Here is a 20727-nt window from a genome sequence, read left to right as displayed (position 1 = left end):
TTTGCGGGGACCTCCTATTGGTGTTCCAGCTTCGCCCCGGCGGGCTGAGCGGCCTCACCAGCAAGTGAGAAAGCCGGGTTTTATTGGTCTCTCTCGAAAAACTCAATGATTCTATAAAGTTTCACGATTAGTGACAGTTTCAGGGTCACCTCTAAATGAACACCCTTTTAAAAAAGCTTAGTATATAGTATGGAGACTTAGGGACTTGAAATGTGACAAAAGGTGCTTATGAAAATCACTTTAGCGTGCCTGCTCTCTCTAGGTTTCCACCAGAGTTGTCTTTGGGTTTGCAAATCAGTGTTTTGAAGGGCACGTAAAAGACCCACGCTCTGCACTGTGTTCATGTTTACATGGGCATAAGAAGCATGTGAGGGGCTTGCTTAAGTACAGGTGATTGAGCCCCTCCACCCCAAGATCAATTCAGAGCCTGGAATCGTGCCCAGGAATCTGCATTGTAAATTGGCCCCCAGATAACTCTGCTGTAGGTGGTCTTCTGACCACACAGCGACAATCCCTGCCCAGGTCATTAAAAGTGCCACGTGAGCAGGACTCATTAAAAACAGGGTGGGTGCTATGTGGGAGCTTTGGGCTTTCAGGCTTTGAACCCACAGTACCCAGGAGACGCCAGAATGAATCAAGCCTTAGGTGGAAGGACTCTGTCTGAACTCTTGGTTTATTTATTTATTCATTTTTATTGTAGTAAAATACACAGAACATGAAATTTACCATCATTTTAAAGTGTACAGTTCGCTAGCGTTACGTACATTTACACATTGTTGTACAACCATCACCGCCATCGTCTCCAGAACTTATCGACCCAAACTGAAACTCTGTCCCCATTCAACACGAACTCCCAACCCCCTTCCCCAGCCTCTGGCAACCACTATTCTACTTTCTGTCTGTATGGATTTGACTTTTCTGAGGAACCCCATAGAAGTGGAATCACACAGTATTTGTCCTTTTGTGCCTGGCTTATTTCACTGAGCATAATGTCCTTAAAGTTCTTTCATCGTGTAGCATGTGTCAGGATTTCCTTCCGTTTTAAGGCTGAATGATCCTCCGTTATATAGACAGACCACACTGTGTTTTACATTTATCCATCGATGGACACTTGGGTTGTTTCTACCTCTTGGCTATTGTGAGTAATGCTGCCATGAACATGGAGGCACAAATATCTCTTCGAGACCCTGCTTTCAGTTCTTTGGGGCATGTACCCAGAAGTAGAACTCCTGGATCCTATGGTAATTCTACTTTAATTTTTTTGAGGGAGCTGGATTCTTGGTTTATTTGACATTCGGCATGCACTGTAACATTGGGGCAAACCTTCCCTGTCACCTGTCAGAGGTGTAGTTTTAGAATTTACTTCTACTTTACCTCCAGTCCCAGAAGAAGGTGTTTCCACCGAGATTTTCCTGCTGTGGAGCTCAGGCGCAGCCAACAACGGGCCCGGCTTCCCTGGAGCGCTCTCAAAGCCTGGGGTCCTTCGTCACCCCCTTGACACACATCCACTAGGGTGGGTATTCACACACACACACCCTGCCCTGTGGAGTTGGGTCCAGAATGGTGAAAAACAGCACACGCAGATGGAGGACCCACAGCTACAAGCTGTCACATTGCAGAGAGAGGTCAAAGGGAGGACAGGACCTTTATTTGTTGGGGCACACGGTTGTGGGTGGGGGGAGGGCGCTAACTGTGAGGAAGCAACATTTAAGCAAGAACGTGAAGTTGGTTGGGCTGTAGAAGTGCCGTGCGATTTCTGGAGGGAGCAGTGGTCCTTTGCTCCATGCAGTCGTCGCTCTGCGGTTTGGGTGGACGGAGTGGGAGGGAAGAGCCAGAGGGTCTGGATTCCTCCCACCCCGGACACGACCACAGCCATCTGGTTTAAAATGTCCTCAGCTCGTCTTATTAGAGAGATCGCTTCAGGGATGGTGTGCATGCCTGACCACTGCGCTGTACACCTGCAGCCAAATAACAATGAGTGTCAACTATCATTTAATATATATGTGGTCACGGGATGTGGGGTACAGCATAGGGAATAGAGTCGATGGTATTGTAACAGCTGTATACGATGTCAGAGGGCTGGTAGATCGGGGAAGGAGGGTTATCACTTTGTGAGAGGTGCAAATGTCTAACTATTACATTGTTTTGTACACCTGAAACTAATTTTAAAAAGTTTAGAAATAAATAAATAAGTAAATAAATACATAAAATGTAGTCCTCAAATGTCCAGGAGGAAAGTGCTTTCAAAAGTGCTGAGGGCTCACTAATTTAAATACACAGATATGCTGTCTTGTCCTGGAACCAGTGTCCTTCAGAGAGAAACGCTGTGGGGCGAAGCCTCCAGAATCCCAACACGAACGAACGCTGCTAGTGACACAAATGCTCCAAGACCACCTGTGGCTGATGCAGAATGTCAGGCTGAGCAAAGACAAATCACCCAGGCCTCGACTGTCAGTTTTTCTTTTTAATAAAAAACAAAAAACAGTCATGGAGCAAGCAAGTCAACTGATTGTCTTGATGTTTATAAAAGGGATGGATATTAGCCTGGACATTTCTTGTTATCCAACAACAAAAGCAAAAACAAAGAAAGAAAGGGATCTACTTTGCCTAAAGTAACTTCGACTGGTTACTTGACACACCAAGAAACGCCCCACCCATCTCCATCATTAGTAGTTCTGAGAACTGGCACAGGAAATCTTGGTCAGCTTGAGAAGAGCACGTGGTCACTCAGCATGATTTCTTCAGTTACTTAGCAACGACATAAAATACGGAAACGAGTACACTGAGAGTTTGACTGTGTGTGTGTGTCTGTCCCTGATGGAACCATGAGACAGAAGTGGCCACAAACCCTCCTGATCTTACCAATTTCATTTTGGGGTGCCTCAGCAATGGAAGGAGACCTTGGGACTCAAACACGGTCCTTGAAACATCCCTAGAGACACGGGCGTCTGGAGGAGACCCCACCCCAGATGACACGTGTTAAAATTGCGTCTGCTGCAGTGTCATTTGTCACAGTCACATGTATCACACCACTACTTCTAGTGTTTTCCATGTGTATTGTGGGAGCTGACTTTACATATTGTGTTCATTCTTTATCACACGAATAACAACTGCTCTGTGTACCCACTTGAATTCCGATAAACATTCTCAATAACTTGACCTACTGTTCAAGAAGCAGTCTCATTCTGGCCACTTCTGAACTGGAGACTTCAGTTCATGAGAAAAGGAGCCCAGAGTTGGGTAGGAAGCATCAAATAATTTTTGAAAACACCTCAATGTGGGTGCTTATGAGGTAATCACAACTAAAGCACAGGCATTGTTTCCAGCGACGGTGTTGTGGGACCCTGGAAACTCAGAAAACGCTTTCTTCATTAACCAATCGCTTTAAAAAGGATATGTTTCTGCAGAGGATCTAACTATCCTACACCAACTGTAGAGTCTCTCAGTTCCCTCGTACAGTGAAAAATTTAAAAATTAAAATTCCTGCTTCCCCAATTCTTGGCGGGGGGGGTGGGGTGTCGGGAGTGGGTGAACCCAGCAGAGAGCTAACTTTAGAGAAAACTGGGCTGAGGGAGTGAGGTGGTGGGCAGAGGACGGCAGGCGTCTTAGACTGTTGATGGAAAAACAATTCTAAGAACTCAGCAAAAGGAAGATTTCATTTTTTAATGTGTTGGGGAAAAAAAAAAAAAAAAAAGACCATTTGGCCACAATTCTGCACCAGGCACTGTTTTGCTCTAGAGCTGATTATAACCCTCCAAGACGGACTTTGGCGGTAGGAAAATAATGTGCTGCCCGTGAGCAGACCGCAGGCAGGTATCCGATTTCCATAGGGTTTTCCCACATTCCTATAGGGTGTTTTCTCATGTGGGGTAGGGAAGCCAGCTGCTCTGTATGCAGAGGTGCTGGCCGGAACCAGGGCCTCAGCAGCTGTGGATTTTGGCTGCCCCAGAGGCCCGGGATCCGTGCAGCCGATGTCGGCCTGGCCTGCTAACCACCCCTGCGCTGGAATCTGCCCTGCTGGGTCTTCTCCTGGCCTGTGGCTGGTGCCAGCCCTGCTGAGTCACAGGGAGCAGGGTCACCCTCTGAAATACTTCATTCTGCTGTCTGTGCTAATTGGGGAAAAACGCTAAAAAACAATTAACCTCTACCAGGGTCTCTGGATACATCTTTGGTTTTGTTTTTCAAATGTGAGAATTACTTAGCAATTGGTAAATCCCTTCCCTCCCTTGAAAATAACTTCATTTCCAGAGAAGCTGTCCTTTCCTGGGAATTCTAAGATGCTACAGACCCGCACACAGCGTTGGGAACAGAGAGACCCGCACACAGCGTTGGGAACAGAGCTGTCGCTGCAACCAGGCATGACACGTTTCTCACACAAACATCGTCTGATGAGTTGCCAGACTTGAACCATTTGGGTTTTCACTGATGATTTTGGACCTGGGGCAAATTTCTGTCAAGGGGGATTTGTTCTAAATGCTGTTCCCTCCATCTCGGCTGCTGCAAAGACATCCCTTCGCACTGTGGGTGCCCACAGCCCCGCTGGCCCTGGCTGGGGTCTCCCGCCATATTTACATCCTGCAGGTTGGGAACAGCATGAAGGGGTCCCTCCCCAGCGTGTAGAGGATGCTTTTGAACGAGCCAGACAGGGTGGCCCATTTCCACACACTCTAGTTCCTGCCACACTCCCCTTGAATCTAGGGCGAGGGAGCAGAGCGGGTGTGGCAAAAGCCTGGCTCCCCACCAGCTTTCTCCAGGTAGGGTCTCTCTCACCATGGTGGCGGGGCTGCTGGGGCTCCACCCTGCTGCCCCCTTGGCTGAAAAACTCTCCCTGAGCCCCTTTGGAGGTAAATTAGAAGGTTGGTTTCTGTGGTTCCCTGCTGTCTCTTGCAATGTTCACGTTTTCAAGTCAGCAAGGCTACTTGGTGTTTGGGAAGGAAAAACATCGAATGAGAAAAGAAGATAGAATTTGCTGGTTGGCCTGAGTATTTTTCTCTGAGTGGGCAGAAACATGTGCCCTCCAATCCCTGAGCAAGGTCGACCCGGTGTTTGCATTTTGGGAGCCTGAGTGAGGTGTGTGGGCATGGAAGGTGATCGCCACCGTCAGCAAGGTCCCCAGGTCAAAGATTTAGGGACACATTGGCTTAGCCTTAGCTGCCATAGCAGAATACCGCAGACCAGGGCTTTCAACAACAGACATTTATTTCTCACAGTTCTGGAAGCCAGAAGTCCAAGCCTGAGGTGTCAGCAGGGTTGTTTCTCCAGAGGCCTCTCTCTTTGGCTTTCAGACAGTTGTCTTCTCTGCATGGCGTCCCATGGACTTTCCTCTGTGTGTATGGAGAGAGGATTCTGGTGCGTCTTCCTCATCTTATAAGGACACCAGTCCTATTAGATCAGGGCCCCACCTCTATGACCTCATTTATCCTTAATCACCCCCTGAGAGCCCCATCTCCAAATGCAGTCATGTTGGGGGTTAGCGTACGAATTTGAGGGCACACAGTTCAGTCCCTAATGTGTGAATTTGCATTTTCAGTCTGTCTCCATCACAGCACAGGGCTCTGTCTACGTTTCTAAGTATCTTTACAAAATGCCATGATCTCACCACCAGGCCTCCAAGCCAGTACGCTTAGGCAAAATGAAATTGTATTGCTTTTCCCATTGGTCTAAGGAGAGGCAGTATCTGGCAGGAACTAAACTCTCTGATCCACTAGAGAATCCAGTCTGGCGTTTTAAGGACCTCAGAAGGCCTTCGTGAGAGACACAAAGCGCAGCTGACAATATTTATTGTTTCGAATTGGTTGTCTGTGTGTGAGATAGAAATTCGGGAAAAGGAGGTCTCTCTGCTTTCAGAGCCCCTCCCTTCTCTCCTGTTTCCATCTTCCAGCTCCTTGTGTGCATTCTGCCAGGGATTATCTGTACCTCTACAAACACACAGGCACACAGATTTCCTTATTCTCCTCATGGGTTGGCCTTCACACACTCTTCCGGACACCTGCTGATTTCACTTGGCTTATCGCGAGTTGTTCCACATTTGTGAGGGTGGTCCCCCTCATTCCTTTGGACGGCTTCATCGTATTCCACAGTGAAGATGACCCATGCTGGATTTAACCTGTTCCCTGCTGATAACAGCGGTGCTGTTCCTGAGATTTTCCTATTTTGAACAACACTGTGCCCACATCTTTGCACCACGCAAACCTCGGAGTACGATTGCTGCCTCCAAGTGCCTTTTAAATGTTGGCGCATCAGTTTAGTTTTCTAGTTGTGCGATTGTCCACACTTTGGCTGACGCTGTGTCTTCATGTTCCTTCTTATCTTTGTTCATCTGATGGGCACACGTGACCCTTCTGGGTTTAGTTTGCTTGGTGGCAGTTCTGATGCCGGAAGTCCTCTGTGACAGGAAGGCCGCCCATTCTAGCTTAGGGGCGCAGTGTCTCTTCCACGGGGTAGGTGGTCTACATGTCTGCAGCCACAACTCCTGGGCTTGGTTTACTCTCTGGAAAGGCAAGCCTGCCGCCGTTGTTGGAGCCCAGGGCTGCCCCATTTGAGAAGACTTGGGAACTCTGCGTGGAAGAGGGAGGACCTCCAGGTGTCCTGTCTGTCCTATTGTGTCCAGCCGCCAGCAGAGAACGCTGCGCTGGGGTGTGTGTGTGTGTGGTGGGGTTGCCCGTGGTGTCTGCTCCGAGGAAGGCGGGAGAACACACAACACGTGCATTGGCAGGGAGTTCTCCCAGACCCGTCATAGAGTAAGAGTGGGACTAGAGAAAGCACGGCTGGGTCCAGGACAGCTTTGTGTGGGTCAGCGGCAAACAGCTCATCCTTCAAAATGATGAAAGCGGGGCGCCTGGGCAGCGGCGCCTGGAGTGTGAAAATAGAGCACTAGGGTCTTATAGGGGCAGGCTCATCGCGCTGTGGATGGAGCAGCGTGCTGTGGCCGCCTGTGTGGAAATGGAAGAGGCCACTGGGAGCCATTATTTCTGACCTTGATGTTCCCAAAGTGGAAGTCAGACAAAACGTGGAGTAAACAGCTACTTGTTGTCCCCAGGCAGCTCTTTAGTCAGAAGCTGTTAACATGTGCACTTGGGATGTCCCCTGTGGCGGTTTTGTTCTCTCATTTTTCTTCTTCATGGGAACCACAAACACTGACCGAGCCCTACTCCGTGTTAGGAATGGAGGAGAGAGTCCTTTCCATCGTCCCTGAAATCTCCACTTACGTGACTGCCCACTCCCCACTGTTTTTCTTATGGAAGAGAGTGGAAGCTCCTTGAAGAAACAGACTGTTTTATTCATTTCTGTATTTCCAACGATTGTTCAATGACTGACTGACACACAGTCGGACCTGAAAGCCCTCTCCGCTGGAGCACACCTTTAGCTAACTCCTTGGCTGAGAGCTTACCCTGCATCAGAGGACGCTGCTCCATTTATTTTCATCCTCTCGACGAACACCAAACCTGTGCATGTGCAATGGGATATGAAATCACAACGGGGACAGAGCGCAGTGAGTCTTCCTGCTGAGCAGGGCACTGAGATTCTCATCTCTCTATCTCCATTCCCCACCTCTCCTATTATTTCTTCTTGGGGTTGGCCAGTCCTTTCAAAGAACAGCTCAAATACCCCTACATTGGTATGTAGACCTTCCTCTGGGTCCATCCTTTACCTGGCCCCGTGGGTCTCTCCCTTCAGTGGGCAAGGTCTAGTGCCAGGAATGTATACACCAAACCAGGTGTTCTACAGGGACGATGGAAAGGACTTTCAAGGGACACTTCGACTGCATAACTGTGACTTGACTTGCTGACTTTAGAATCTCCTATAGAAGATGTGAATCAAAGGAGGAAGACAAAAAAATCATTCCTTCCCTACCTTCATGAGTCTTTTGTTTCCAATGTGGGGTGAATTAAATGCATGTAAACATCTGCCTCCAGCACACGGCTGTGAGGGTTAGAGGTGCATGTTTGTTTATGTATGTACATGAAGCATGGCAGGAATGGTCAGGACAAGAGTCACACAAGGGAATAGCTTTTGAATTGAGTCTTGACAGGGATCAGGAGGAACTGGCCACAGCAAAAAGGGGATGGGAGAGTAGTGCTAATAAAATAGTTTTCATATTATGGTCATAATGTCAGCTATTGTTTATTGTATATTCATTATGTGCCACGGTAGGCATTCATTTATTTAATCTACATGACAACCCTATGAGGTAAAGACCATCGTCCTATTTTATAGATGAGGAAACTGAGGTCCAGGGAGGTGAAATAAAGATTCAACTCTAACTAGTAAGGGTCAAGATTCAAACCAAGGCAGCTCCAGAGCTTGAGATATTAACCAATATTCCAGACACAAGGATGGACTAAGTTGTGAGAATTTAAAGGGAACTGCACCGACAGTAAATCTGATTTTAAAAACACACTTTTTAAAGGATCTTGACAAGTAGAATTGGTAACCTTTCTTTAGAAAGGGAATTTGTCTACCAGAATTAACTAGCTTTTCAGTAGCAAACCAAAACAGTCTCTCAGCAATGATTATCAGACATTTCCAGCCAACAGAGAGCAGACTTACAGATTTCTTTTCTCTGTGTAGTGATAATGGGGGATGGTCAAAGACAAAAAACATGCTGCCAAGAAAGTCATTTAGTGGAGGAAAAAGTCACATTTTCCCACTGACAAAAGATACCATCTTTGTCTTTTATTCTGAGCATTTAGTCTGTTTACATTTAATGTGATGACTGATATATTTGGGATTTCATCTAACATTCCCATCTAAGTTACTATGTGCTTTCTATTTATCCTGACTATTGTATATTGCTTTTTCTCTTCTTTCTTGGCTTTAAAAATGGTTGTTTTTTTATTATTTTATACCCCCTTTATTAGCTTGATAGTTATAAATACCTTTGTTGTTTTTTAGGTTACCATAGAAATTAACATGTTCATCTAGGACTTGTTAAACGTTAATAAAAATTAGTATTTCTAAAAAAGACAACCTAATTTTTTAAATTGGAAAAAGGTTTAAATAGGCACGTCATAAAAAATCTCCAGATAACCATATGAAAATGTGTTAAATGTCATCAGTCATTAGGAAAATGCAATTATAAACTGCAGTAAATACTAATGTACAGTCACCAAAATAATTATCATTTTTATCTGGAAAATTTCTTTCGATTTATCTTCCAGTTTACTAATTATTCTTTCAGTTAGGTCTAATTTATGAAGTTCTGAATTTCATTTATTGTATTTCTGAGTTCTAGAATTTCTCTCTGACTCCCTATTATAGTTTCCACTGTGCCAAAATTCTCAATCTTGCCTTTTACTTCCTTGAATATTTTAATTAATTATTGAAAGTCCATGTCCTGATAATGCCATTATCCTCTTCCATGGCTCCTTTTATATTGTCTGTTGTTCCTTTTGTTCTTTTCATCATGTTGTCCCATCTCCTTATATTCCATGTTATTTTTGATTCTGTACTGGATATTTTACATGAAAAACGGTAGCAAAACCTTAAGCCTGGGACGATGTCAACTTCCTTCACGAAAGGACTTATGTAAGCTTCTGGGGCATTAAAGAATGCCATTATCACTGCATCCTAATCAGGGACTGAGTTATTTTGAACTTATATCTGGGCTTAATATCTGCAAGAGGTGGTCCATTTCCAGTTTTCCTTTACTCTTAGAGTATAGTCCTTGAGCGTTCCCACCTAAGCCTTTGGTGTTTTTTCGATCCCCCGCCCCTTAGTCTATGTCCCTTACACTTTGAGTCCGTTGAATGATCTGTTCAGTGTCTCAGCCTCTCTGTTGCCTCTATGGACTGGGCAGAGAGGTGGCTCTACCCTCATCAGAAGATGTCTTGAGTGGAGAGGAGACTCCAACTCAGTCATACCTCTCTAGTTGTCTCTTCTCTCCTGAATCTTATCTCTGTTATTCTTCATTGCTGTTGACTTGCCTTCAAACCTTTTTAATTTAGTCTTTTGTGTGTGTGTGTGTGTGTTTTGCGTTTTGTCTAGTAGATGGGCCCGTCCAAATGACCTACTCCACCATGACTAGAGGGGGTGTCTAGGACAGCATCTAGACCCACAAGAGCTACTGACTTAGAAAGTAGATAGCATCCGTGAGCTACAGTGGTTCCTCAGGAGCTTCAATGTGGAAAAATCAGATTCTTAAGGGTGTTTGCCCCCTTTCTCCCAAAATGCTTGGTCCTGCTTCATAATGCAACAGGGTGGCAGGTGAGATATGGGGCTAGCTGACCCCCTCAGAAACACTAGGAAGGTATCTCCTGTAGGAAGTGGTAAGTTGACTCAATGACTGTTCCCTTCCAACACAGTGCCTCTACGTTGGTCTAACATGGCCGTGATCTCCCCCAGCTCACCTATAGGGTATACCTGTCCCCAGAGCTCCCGGGCCACACTGATAAACTGCCTCCATCTGACCACAGGATGGTGGCAGCAGCTGCCTCTTACTCCCAGAGCAGGGAGGCCAGCCTTGTCTGATCTCCCCAACCAGATGTCTCCCACTCACGTGCAGCTGCCCTCAGCCCCCTGGGAAAGTAATGAAAATCCAGCAGCTGGAACCAAAGTGATAATTCAGATATTCTAGCCCTACACTTCCCCTTTGCTTCTGTTAAAAGACACTCTGGGAGAAGCTGGTGTATAATTGTATGATGCTTCGCTGTGGCCAAATTCCCCGTATTTTCTCATGTAGCCCTCACAGCCTTTACTGATGAGAAGACTGAGGCTCAGAGAGGTGGACCAACTTGCTGAGTTTCCTCAATTTGCAAGAGCTAGTTAGCTTCATTATTGTGTAAGCTCCATGAGGGCTGGCAGGTATGTTTGTCTGTTTTGTCCATCTCTGTGTCCCTAGAACAGGTCTGCTGTATCATAACCAGTTAATGAATGAAGAATGAATGAATGATTGAATGAATGAATGAAGTGGCACAGCTGGAACTTGAAACCAGGTCTTCTTATTCCAAATCGCGTGTGGATTTCTCACCACCACAGTGACTCCCGCTACACACAGGAATGGTTGACAAGTCTTTCCGAGGCACTTTTGTGAGAAAGGGAGGGATGTAATCAGCACTGTAGTGTGGCCACAGATTTCCCATGGTTCTCGTCAAAATGCATATTCTGATCAGCAGGTCTGGGTGGGGCCTGAAATGTCGCATCACTAAGCAGCTGTGAGCGGCTGCTTATGCTGCTGGCTCAGGGACCACGCTGGGAATAGCATGGACTAGGTCATTGGTGATGAGCAAATCCAGAGTTAGGGAAAACTCAGAAGATGTAAATCCAGAGGAGGCAACAGAGCAAGTAGTAAAGAGCTTTGACCTGTGGTACTGAGTTCAAGTCCTGCCTTCTGCCCTTTATGTGGAACATGGTCCATCGATTACTGCCCTGAGTCTCAGTTGTTTTTTATATAAATATCATTCCTGTACTATACAATTTACCTATTTAAAGTGTACAATTTAGTAGTTTTTAATATGTTCACAGAATTGTACAACCAGAGCCACAATCAATTTTGGAACTTTTCCATCTCCCCAAAAGATCACCTTGTACCCATTAGCAATTATTCCCATGTCTCCCCCCCTCCAGCCCCTGCAACCATGAATCTACTTTCTGTCTCTATGGATTTGCCTATTTTGAACATTTTTTTTTAATTTATTTTTTAAATTTATTGGGTTGACAATTGTTAGTAAAATTACATAGATTTCAGGTGTACAATTCTGTATTACATTATCTATAAATCCTATTGTGTGTTCACCACCCAGAGTCAGTTCTCCTTCCATCACCATATATTTGATTCCCCTTACCCTCATCTCCCACCCCCCACCCCCCTTACCCTCTGGTTATTTTGGACATTTTATGTAAATGGAATCACACAGCATATGGCCTTTGTGACTGGTTTATCTCGCTTAGCATAATGTTTTCAAGGCTCATGCACACTGTAGCATGTGTTAGTACTTCATTCCTTTTCATGGCTGAGTAGTATTCCATTGTATGGATGTGCCACATTTTGTTTATTCATTAGTTTGTTGGCTATTTCAGCTGTTTTTGTTTTTTGGCTATTATGAATAATGCTGCTACAAACATGTACAAGCTCTGTGGACACATGTTTCATTTCTCTTGGGTATACACATAGAAGTGAAATTGCTGGGTCATGGGGGAACACCAGGCTTCACCTTTTGAGCAGCTGTCAGACACAGTGGTTGTGCCATTTTATGTTCCCACCAACAGTGTATGAGGTTCCCAATTTTCCCCAGCCTCTCAATCACTTCTCATTTTCTGTCTGTCTGGTTAGAGTCATTGTAATAAGTGTGAAGTAGCATCTCCTTGTGGTTTTGCTTTGCATTTCCCTGACGTCTCATGGTGGTGAATATCTTTTTCATGTGCTGGTTGTCCATTTGTGTATCTTCTTTGTCTTTTTATTTTTGACTTGTAGTTCTCCATGTTTTCCAGGTATAAGTCTCATCAGGCATGTGATTTGCAGGGTACTTTCTCTCATTCTGCACCTTCTCACTTTCTTGATGGTGTCCTCTGCATCACGGAATGTTAAATATTGATTAAGTACAATACACCTATTTTTTTATTTTCTTGCTGTGCGTTTGGTGTCATATTTAAGAAACCATTGCCTAATACAAGGGTATGAAGATTTGCACTTTGCTTTCCTTTGAGAGTTACACTCTTAGCTCTTACATTTAGTTCTTTGAGTCTCTTAAGTTTTATACTCATTCATGCTGTTGCGTAGGGCTCCAATTTTATTCTTTTGCATGTGAATATCCAGCTGTCAGCACCATTTTTTGAAAAGATTGTCCTTTCCCCATTGACTGGTCTTGGTACCCTTGTTGAAAATCAATTGACCATACAGGCAAGGGTTTAGAGCATCAGGTTTTTATCTTTGAACTCAGGATAAAAATTAATGCCGGCAACTGGTTGCTATTATGAGGGTTAAATGAAATAATTCATGTGAGGCACTTCCCATACATGGCCTGGCACCTTATAGGCACTCAGGCCCCAGGCATGGATGTGGCCGTGAGGAAGGCTGTGTGGACACACGGAGCCAGGCTGTTCTTTCCTGGAAGAAGCTGCCCTGCTGCAGAGGCACAGGCTGGGAGGGAGGGGGCAGTGGGCTGGAGCTGAGGCTGGGGGAGGGCTTCATTCTTCCCAGCCGTGTCTCCTTGCCATGCCAACATGACCTGGCCCATGCACACCCAACCTGGCCAGCAGGCATGGAAAGAATTATTCCATCTTTTTACGAAGATGGACGATGATCTCAGGTGAGGGGTAGGGATTTGGAACAAAACGTCCTTGGTAACAAAGGCTTGGAGAAAACATGGCCCCAAACAGTGGTTTCCAGGGAGGCCCCTTTGCCCAGATTTCCTTGCTAGCCCCCCACCTCCCATTTCCCGCCGAGCAGCTGCAGGAGGCATTTCTTGCCTCTGTATCCTTGTTCCTCCTCAGCCTTCTCAAATCCCTTGTGAAATGTTGGAAGGCACCGAGGCAGCCAGCACCTAGGGGTGTCGTCCACCCTGTTGGCACCAGCTCAGGGCCACAGTCACATAGGTGTGTCGTAAGCTGGGGGCTAAGGCAAAAACTGCCACCCCCCTAGGCTTTCCGGAATGCCTGGTGGTTCAACATGCTTTCTACCAGAATGCTCTGTGCTGCTGGATTCAAGGGGGTGCCTCCAAACTTGGGTGGGGGAACCTATGTCCTCTAAGTTCCATCTCCTGGGGCATGAGTGGGTGCAACGTCATTTCATATGGGGACACCTTGCTCCCGGTCTCAGGGAAGACCTAGATTCTGAACTGCTTCTCAGACTCCAGGAATCCTGTTTGCACTGAATTCCACTTTCTGTGCAACAGCACATGCAAAATTAATTAGATAGTGTCCTGGTTACAGTTATTCTTCCATCTGCAGCTCACAGGGCAGCTGAGCCCTGTGTTCTACAACTTACGCTGTCCCTGTCGAGAGCAGGTTCTTGTCCCTCAAGGGCGGGCAGTGCCCATGTCTCAGGGGCTTCCCCTCCCACCACCCAACTCCGGAAGCCCTCAAAACCCCCGCTCTCGGTGAGCACACCATGCAGCCCCTTTCAGGGCCTGGAAATGCCACGGTGGGTGGGCACTGTAGGGAAAATCTGATTTGGTCTAATGTGGAGCTAATGAAGAAATGCCCAAATCCTTCCTCGGGGCAGCCCTCTTTGCCCAGAGCCCTTACAGCTCTGAGATGGTGCATCAGTCTGGCCTGCTCACACCTTCTCCTGAGATGCTGTCCCCAGCAGGCCCTGCCACCCTGGGTCAGGTGTCCCTGGCCCCACCTCTTGGGTCTCTGTCACTGTTATGTGACTATACATCCCCATGAGGGCAGGCACTGGCCACTCTGGGCACTTCGGAGTGCTGGCAGCTGGTGGGGACTCCCAGGGCTCTGATGAATGACTGCTGATTCGTGCCGGGTCCAGCCCCCAGGATGGGACCGGGCTCTTGCTATGTGCGCTGATCCCTCCCTCCCTCTGCCACTCAGGGACTTTTCTAGCACCTCCCTCACTTGCTTAGAGAGGCACCTGACGCCTTCTTCCTCCAGGATGATCCACACACAAGACCGCTGCTGCTTCTCCACCGGCTGAACTCCGTTCCAGGGAGCTGGTCCTGCCCACATGTCCACTTGGCCTGTCCTCTGCTTCTTTTTAGGGCCTGCGCCTGCCCCCTGCCCTGCCTTGTCCTCTCAGGAGGAGGCTCCTGAGCTAGCAGCCTGGTTCTGGGTCCTCAGACTGCCCTGGGCTGAGCAGCTTGGGTTGGAGCAGAGGGGAAGGACGCTGGGCAGACACAGCAAGAGCTGCCCACTTTCCAGTGTAATGTTGGGCTGGGTACTCACCCTCTCTGGCCTCAGTTTCCTCAAGGGTGCAGGCCTGGTCTCTGTGCCAACCTGTGCCTGATCTTCTGGGATGAGGGTTGGCCATCATCATTGTCCTGGCTCCTGTGAGGGCTGTGGCTGTCTGCCCGCTGATTCTAGAGCTCCCTGAGGATGGGCTTGTTCATTGTAAGAGCTACTGGGAAAGAAAAGACTGAATCAATGAATATAGAATCTCAGTCTCAGGGTGTCTGGAGGGTAGGGGCTTCTCCCCATGTGTTCTTACATCCAACTCAGCTTCTTGATGCGAAAATAGCCGTTGAGCCTGTTTTTCCGACTCTTCATTTTCCTTTGAAACAGAGCTGCGTTTCATCAAAACCTCTAAATATTTATTTTAACATTCCTCCTATAATTTAAAATTATTTGCTGTATTCTAGGGGGTGTTTCATGTTTCCTGTTGTGCAACAGCTTTTTTTTGCCTTCACTGTGCGTCCAGCAGTCTCCATACCTTGTCACGCACGATGGGGGGAAGGCCATGGTCTCCCAAAGCCGGGTGTCCCCTTTGTACTCAGGTGCTCCGAGGGTCATGATCGGACACCACAGGTGAGGCTGCCTCTGGTCTCCACAGGCAGCCTGTCTGATGGTGGCAGCGGGATGTGTAAAGTTCTGGCTCCACCACGGCCTCGGTGGCTTGAGGGTAACTTGCCTTCCCTCTTGGGACTCATTTTCTTCAAGTGTGCCCACTCTTGGGCCTCCCCACATCCCATCCCACGTGGGTGACTTTATGTATGAAACATCCACATGCCTCGAATCCCATAGAAAGGGACTGGGGCTCCCGCTTTGTCTAATACCGCGGCTGTGACCCCGGGAGACTCAGTCGGGCATTAGCTAGTCGTCTCTGACACTTACTAATCTTTCTTTTAGGTAAAGAAGTAGCGAATATCCGGTGTGGAGACTTTGGTGGGCAAGAGAATCGAGCCAGAATTTGAGGATTTAAAAAATAAAAAAAATTTTAGAGCATAGAGTCAGCTGCCTTGCCAGCCTCTGGTTCCTGGACACTGTGCCATCCCCACAAGTGTTCTCCTGCAGGACACAGGGAACCCCAAGCTGGCACGGTCAGTGGGCAGCCTGGGAAATATAAAGACTTTTGTTGATCCAGTGTGAAAGTTCAATGTTGAAGGTATGAGGATTTTTTTAAATTAGTTTCAGGTGTACAAAACAGTGTACTAATTAGAGACTTACACCCCTCACAAAGTGATAACCACCCCCCAATCTACTACCCCTCTGACATCGTATACAGCTGTTACAATTCCATTGACTCTATTCCCTATGCTGAACTCCACATCCTGTGACTATATATATATTAAGTTATAGTTGACATTCAGTATAATTCAGTTTCAGCTTCAGGTATACAGTGCAGTGATCAGGCATCTACACCGTCCCTGAAGTGGTCTCCCTAATAAGACAAGTGCCCATCTGACACCCTACAAAATCTTTACAACATTATTGTTATATTTATTTTTGCAGTGATAACACAAATTCAAATTTTGGTGGTGCATAAACATCATGGCAAAAACAGTATTTTTTGCCGAATGGGGACATCTGTCGGGCAGAAATATGCTTAGAATCGATGTTACCCCATGAGCAATAACTACATCAGGATATTCTAATCAAAATAGAAGCCGAGATTGTCAAAAGGTAAAACCATGAAGTAGAAAAACTAGACCACAAAGTCTGTGTGACGGAACCCACACTAAGTTAAAAAAGCAAAACAAAAGGAGTGTCAGCTGGGCAGTCCATGCCGTCTCTGTGCTGCCAGCCCTCACCAATGGGTTCAGAAGTGTTAGAACCTTTGTAAGTGAAACAAAGTGGCCTGTGATGGCATGGCATTGTTTTGTAAATGAGTTCTTAATGTTTGGTTGCATTTTTCCCAAAGTCCACTGGAAACTTCCAATTTTTCAGTGAATATCGTACCAGAAAACTTTAGTTCCTGAAGCTTTTAAGTGAAGGAGGAAAGCCTGCTCACTAAAAGATGCTGAAACTTTTCACTGCAAAAGCCAGGGAAGAGCAGAGGGATCAAATTTTGTGAACTTGGAGCCTGGGATTTTATGTGCAGTGCTACAATTTCACGCTGGAATGTTCTGGACTTGTGGAAGAATCTTCTGATGAAGTCCACATTTTAAACTAGATAAATTTATATTCTGTACCCAAATGGAATGTAGTTGAGACAACATAAGATTTTGAAACATTCAAAAGAATTGTAAATAGAGACAACTTGTTTGATGAGTTTTGGCTCGTGAAATGCTTGTTGGTTAATGCAGTTCTCTGAATGGAGACAGAAAGACAGCACCTGCCCAGCGATCCAGGCTGAAATAGCTACACATGTCCAAACGGAAAAATTAGAGTTGAGAAAACCCTCCATTTAGCCAAATTTGCTCTGAGCTTATCAGGTCTGTCAGTACCTATAGGAAGAGTATTTTCTCAGTAAAATATTATACTTCACAGAGTCAGTCGAAAGTATCAACAATTTTGAATTTATTAATCACAAAGTACAACACTGAAGAAGATTGGGGATAATTTATGAAAAAATGAAACTAATAAAAAATGAAAAAAAAGACATTCTAATTTAAGAGGTGATCCCCTTGACTAGTCTAGTACCCACCTGGCACTATACATAGTTATTACCATATTAATGACTATACTTCCTGTGCTTTACTTTACATCCCCATGATTATTTTGTAACTACCAGTTTGTATTTCTTCATCCCTTCACCTTTTTCACCCAGTGCCCACCGCCCCCACCACACCCCCAATCTGGCAACCATCATTTTGTTCTCTGTATCTAGGAGTCTGTTTCTGTTTTGTTTGTTGCTTTGTTTGTTTTGTTCTTTAGATTCCACATATAAGCAACATCACATTGCATCTGTCTTTCTCTGTCTGACACTCCACTCAGCACAATACCCTCCAGGTCCGTCTGTGCTGCCACAGATGGCAAGAACCCATTCCCTTCCATGGCCGAGCAATACTCCACTGTATACATGTACCACCTCCTCTTTATCCATTCTTCCATCGCCGGACACCCAGGCTGCCTCCATATCTTGGCCATTGTAAACAATGCTGCAATGAACATATGAATGCACACGTGCCCCTGAAGTGGCATTTGGGGTTTTCTCAGATAAATATCAGAAGCGGGATTACTGGATTCTTTTTTGTCTCTTGTTATAGTCTTTGTTGTAAAGTCTATTTTGTCTGGCGTAAGTATTGCTACCTCAGCTTTTTGTTTGTCTTCATTTTCATGAAATATCTTTTTCCTTCCCTTTACTTTCAGTCTATGTGTGCCTTTCGGTCTGAAGTGAGTCTCTTGTAGGTAGCATATGGAAGGGCCATGTTTTCTTATCCATTCAGCTACCCTACTGGAGCATTTAAACCATTTACATTTAAAGTCATTCTTGATATATAGTTATTGCCATTTTAATATATACACCAGCCTGGGGCTACGTAGTAGAAGCTACAAAGTGATCCATGGTTGGTTGCTGCCTGTGCTGTACCTGGAGGCACATGGGAGAGGCCTTGCTGAGAACCAGTGCTGGCTGCCACCAGTGCTGGGTCTGGGGCAGCTTAGCAAAAGGCTCAGGGCACCCCAAGTCATGATGCCACCTGCTGGCTGCCCATAAGGCTCAGCTGCTGAAACATCCTCAGGGAATAAGCAAGTTGGGTGAGGCAGGATCCTAGGTAGTCGGTCACCAGGGTGGGGTGCGCACCAGGCTAATGCCGATTCAGGGGTGGCACCAATGCTGAGCCTGGGGCCACTCCACACAATGCCCAGAGCATGCCGAGGCCAGCCGCTGACCGACCTGTGTCCACAGACCTTGCGAGGTGTCCAAGAAAGACTGCAATGTGGGTTGGGGCTGGTTGCCCGCCACTGAAAGTTCATTCTCCGAGTTTTGACAAAAGCAAACATCCATGAGTCCCCTCCCCTGTTGAGACCTGGAAGTTTCCCATCACCCCAGAAAGTCCTCTACTTCCTAGTCAACCCTGATTTTTTTCATCATAGGTTAATTTTGCCTTGTCTAGAATTTCATATAAATCAGCGTTGGCGTTTTGAATCACCAGTCTACCCTGCCACTGTTTTTTTCATGGGCTAGCTTTGAGGGCCTGACAGAGCTTTGCTTTCTCTGTGTATCAGCCAGGGTTTTCCAGAGAAACAGAACCAATAGAATATCTATCATCAATCTTTATCTATCTATCTATCTATCTATCTATCTATCTATCTATCTATCTATCTATTGAGAGAGAGAGAGAGAGAGAGAGAGAGAGAGAGAGAGAGAGAGATTTTTTTTTTAAGGATTGTGGAGCTGGCAAGTCTGAAATCTGTAGGGCAGGTCAATAGGCTGGAAACTCTGGCAGGACGTGTGTTATATAGTCCTGAAGCAGCATTTTTCCTTCTTTGGAACACGTCAGTTTTTGCTCATAAGAACTTCAACTGGTTGGATAAGGCCCACCCAACGTATGAAGAATAACCTTCGTTACTCAAAGCCAGCTGATGGTGGTGCTAACCACATCTACCAAATATCTTCAGAGCAACATCAAGACTGGCATTTAACCAAGCAACTGGGCACCATCGCCTCTCCAAGTTGACACATAAAATTAACGCTCACACTGTAATGCCCCTGAGTTGAGACCTCCTGCCCTGGCCCTGGCTGAGAAGGTGGGAAGGTGGTTTCCAAGAGGAGGGAGGTATGCCCAGAGACCTAACTGGAAGGGAGGAGCCATGATCCTGGTTGAGAGTCTCACCAGTCATTGGAGGGAGCCCAGGCTGGGCAGGAACCACAACAGGGGTGGTGGCGTCCACGCCTTTTTCCTGCAACCCCGCAGAGAGAGCAGCTGTTGTGTAACAAAAGAGATTCTTTGTGCCGCTCTCCACGATGGTTCACTCCTCCCAATAGATGATCTGATTATGTTTTAATGAGAATAATATTTGCTTTGAGGAAGGACGAACCCAGCCATGTTTTTATGTCAGCCAGATGTCTTCAACTATTTACCCCCTCCCAACATTAGGAATCTGGCAAAACCTGTACCCACGTTTGGGCTCAAAGATCCCTCTCCCTGGGCCCCACCTCTCTCAACCACCCTTTAATTTTTAAGCCCATGGGTGTTTCCAGGGAAATGTAAGCCATGTGTAACTGATTCATTTACACGTTGCTCATCAAAATACAAACTTTTGTAAGAGCTAATTGGTGCCTGGGTAGCATTTCAAGTCTCTTTTATAAGCCCCTTAGTGACTCTGTTGTTTTGAGCCAAGCATTAGCAGAATCTCAACTTCAAAAGATTGGTGTTTGGTCCGACACTCAGAAGCTCTGGTGTTTGAGCGGGCACTGAACTTGGCCAAACATTTTCTACTGATTTTAGGCTGAGCAAAGCCAGGCAGTTGGGAAAGACTAGACTCTAGGCAGTCATTAACTGTTTTTTTGTCCTTATATTTTTCAGACTGACAACAGGCTTTGAACAGGGAATTCGGGGCCCACAACTGTGACAGGTAGGACTCAGTGTCACTTGCTCCTCTGTTGGTCAAGATGGCTCAGTATGTGCCTTGCACGGGGTCTGGAGGGGTCTAGGTAACTTCTTTTTTTGACAGACGTTTTTCTTTTGCCAAAGAATGGGATGTAGAGAAGTCATTTTGTCTGTTTCTTTTCTCCAGAACTTAGTTCGTTCATTCATTCATTCATTCATTCACTCATTCAGTAATTTTATTGAACACCTATCACGTGACGAGCACTGTAATAAGGACAGGGCATCAGTGATGAGCAAAACACATGTATGTGTCCTTTGAGAGCTCACCCACTTATGGGGGAGACAGATAAGTAACAGGTAAACATCTGTAAATCATAAAAGTATGATTGCGACTGATAAAGAG

At 46.1% G+C, this 20727-nt stretch overlaps 1 protein-coding gene across 1 annotated transcript in view; it reads left to right on the top strand.

Moving 5' to 3' along the window:
* The window catches only part of ZNF469 (zinc finger protein 469), a 307143-nt gene that overhangs the window by 43223 nt on the left and 243193 nt on the right, over nucleotides 1-20727 (top strand). The window contains exon 2 of the mRNA XM_088800201.1: nucleotides 20301-20349. The gene's annotated coding sequence lies outside the window, so the exon portion shown is untranslated. The remainder of the gene's footprint in view (nucleotides 1-20300; nucleotides 20350-20727) is intronic.

Source organism: Rhinolophus sinicus, chromosome 8 (genome assembly GCF_057876585.1).
Source record: "Rhinolophus sinicus isolate RSI-liver-muscle chromosome 8, RSI-T2T, whole genome shotgun sequence".
Lineage (NCBI taxonomy): Eukaryota > Metazoa > Chordata > Mammalia > Chiroptera > Rhinolophidae > Rhinolophus > Rhinolophus sinicus.
This window is presented reverse-complemented; position numbering and strand designations above follow the sequence as displayed.